This window comes from Elephas maximus, chromosome 25 (genome assembly GCF_024166365.1).
Source record: "Elephas maximus indicus isolate mEleMax1 chromosome 25, mEleMax1 primary haplotype, whole genome shotgun sequence".
Lineage (NCBI taxonomy): Eukaryota > Metazoa > Chordata > Mammalia > Proboscidea > Elephantidae > Elephas > Elephas maximus.
This window is the reverse complement of record NC_064843.1, coordinates 23,990,240-23,993,261: the sequence shown is the minus strand read 5'-3', so window position 1 is coordinate 23,993,261 and position 3,022 is coordinate 23,990,240.

The window sequence follows — 3,022 nt, the reverse complement described above, 5'->3', positions numbered from 1 at the left end:
AGCAGTCTGCTTCCATAAAGATTACTGCCTTGGAAACCCTCTGGGGCAGTTCTGCTCTACCCTATAGGGTTGCTATGAGTAGGAATCGACTCAGTGGCACTGGTTTGGTTTTTTTAATAAGCCTTGAGAGTCTTGTAGAAAAATCCAGTGCGAACGGGAGGAAGGCTCAATGATATAAATGATTTATATATCCCACCAGTAGGTGGGACGAGGGATGAGAACCAGGTTTAATTTAATGTAGGAAAAAAAAATCAAATGAAACATTTCTCACATCTAGATATTTTAGGACAAATTCATACCATAGAACAAAGTGCTTATTTATAAGCCCTTTCCAATGCTATTACAAACTCTTCATAAACATCGCTTTTATGTCCACATGATAGAGCATATAGTAAAAATACACATCATGGTTTACTTACCCAGTTTCCTATTGTTGGATGTTTACGTTGTTTCCAGTTTTCTCCAATTATGAATAATCCTGAGATGAATGTTATGCCCAAAACTTTTTTCCCTATTTTATATATTTCCATCTGTCCGGATAGATGCTCAGAAGTGGAATTATTGGGTCAGTGAATACCAACGTTTATAATGTTATTGGTGCTTATTGCAAAATTGTTTTCCAGGAAAATTATTCTAATTTGCATTCCCATCTGCGTGCCTCAAAGAGACTGAGCAACATCCTTGGTGACTAAGTTGGGTTTTTTATGTCCCATAATAGTAGGTAGCGCAAGGGGCAGGCTCTAGACATCATACCTGAGTTTTGAGGGAACTGGCAAGGTAGCTCCTCCCTAGAACAAATTCTTACATTATGTTCCAGACTCAGAAATCTCTCCAGTAGTGGTGAGAACTCCTAACTTTGGTTCTAGGCTCTACTCTGTCACCTGCTGGTTATGGGACCCTGAGAAAGTCACTTCTCCTCTCTCAACCTTCCTTTACTTACCTGCAAAATGGGAACAATAATGCCTACTTCTGGGGAGGACTGTGAAGAGCAATTGAGGTCATGTATGTTCTCAGTGTGTTATAAACTGTAAGCTCCTGGGTTGACTTTGCCCTGTCTTGTCTGTGTTTGGTTGATCCACTCAGTTCCTAGAACATAAACATCTCTGAGGAAGTTGATAAGATCAAGCTTGGGAACCAAAACAGATGAAGATTCTTAAAACCAAAAAATAGCTTAGCTTAATTAGTAAAGAAGGCGGTGCTCTTTTGAAGAACTATCTGTATGGGATCAAGCTGACAACAGCAACTCCGAAAGGTTACCTAGTAAGCTTGGAGGGGCAGTGAGTTCATGTTAATGTGGGAGCAACAACTGGGAAAAGGAGGGTGAGAATGGTTGCACAACATGGAAAAAGTAATGTCACTGAATTGTACGTGTAGAAATTGTTGAATTGATCTGTTTCGCTGTGTATATTTTCAACAATTAAAAAATAAGTAATTTTTAAAAAGATGAAGACTTAACCCTAGACCCAAGGGTGACCCCAACAAAGGTCCAACACTTTATCAGTTCTGAGAACAAACACTCCAAAAGCCTGGGCCCTATGCTTCAACCCTGTTTTCTTAGTGCAGTGATTCCAACCATTGCCCACCCCAGGCCCCACCCAGGATTCTCCGATAGGGCTTGTGATTTAGTGTTGGTACCTTTCCTCCATTTCAAATTGTGCCCCCTCAAGCCTGCTGGGAATGAGGAAAATGCCACTGCTAAGCCATATGCTCTTCCTAACAGAAGCCCATCAGCCTCAGTAAGACCCAGCCGGGAGATCTAAGATGAACTCTTTTACTAGCGCTTCCCCTCTGTGGTCTTCCTCACAAAAAGCCCTAAACCTGGGCTAATCAAGGGATGAAAACATCAGACGAATCCCAGCTGAGGGACAGTCTACAAAAGAGCTGACCCGTGCTCCTCAAAACTGTCAAGGTCACCAAAACAAGGCAAGTTTGAGACACTATCACCATCTAGAAGAGCCTGAGAAGTTGCGACAACTAGATTTGGTATCCTGGATGGGATTCAGGAACAGAAAAGGGACATTAGGTCAAAACTAAGGGAAAGGGGTGCTGAGATTCTGTTAAGGATGATGAAAACATTTGGGAATGGATAGTGGTAATGGTTGCACGAAATGGTGCGTGTAATTAATGTCACTGAGTTGTACACATGAAAATGATTGAAAAAGCAAGTATCTTGAGGTATACGTATATATACATATATATCCGGGAAGTGAGAGAGCAGTGAAGGTTTCTGTGGCCAAAGAATAGGACCAAGGAGAAGCGCACCATTGTAGTCTTTTTGAAGCAGATAATGAAGGGTTATATTTGACAGCTGCAGTGTGTCCAGAAAAAAAAAAGCAATGGTAACCATGGTGACCATCATGGTGACCATCATGGGCTAAGGATATATATATAAAATAATCAGAACATGGAATGTATGAACATGTTCCTTACAAGCAAGGATGGCAAACTACGAGACTTCGTCCCACGTACTTGGAATGTGTTATCAGGAGGGACCAGTCCCCAGAGAAGGACATTATGCTTGGTAAAGCAGAGGGTCAGCGAAAAAGAGGAAGACCCTCAACAAGATGGATTGACACAGTGGCTGCAGCAACAGGATCAAGCATAAAAACGATTGTGAGGATAGGGCAGGACTGGGCAGTGTTTTGTTCTGTTGTACATAGGGTCACTAGGAGTCAGAACCGACTCCATGGTGTTAACCGGAATAAGGTTCTTGCCTCTCACCGGTCAAGAATGAGCAGGTAAGGCACATAGTTTTCCACACAAGCAAAGCTTTATTGAAGAGGCTTGCAAGTGGAAACGAGGAGGGCCTAGAGCAATGCTTACCCTCATCTCACAGAACAAAAGACGGGGCCAAGTTTTTAAAAGTTCTTGGGCAGGAAAAGATTCATGTTATTCATAGGCACAGGCGGGGATATGTTAACTAAGGTGTGTGTAGCAGCTTTCCAAGATGGCTTCTGTCCTGGAGGCCTCTGGGATCCGTAGCAGGACTTATTATGGGGTGTCGCGCCTGTGCAGTCTCTCG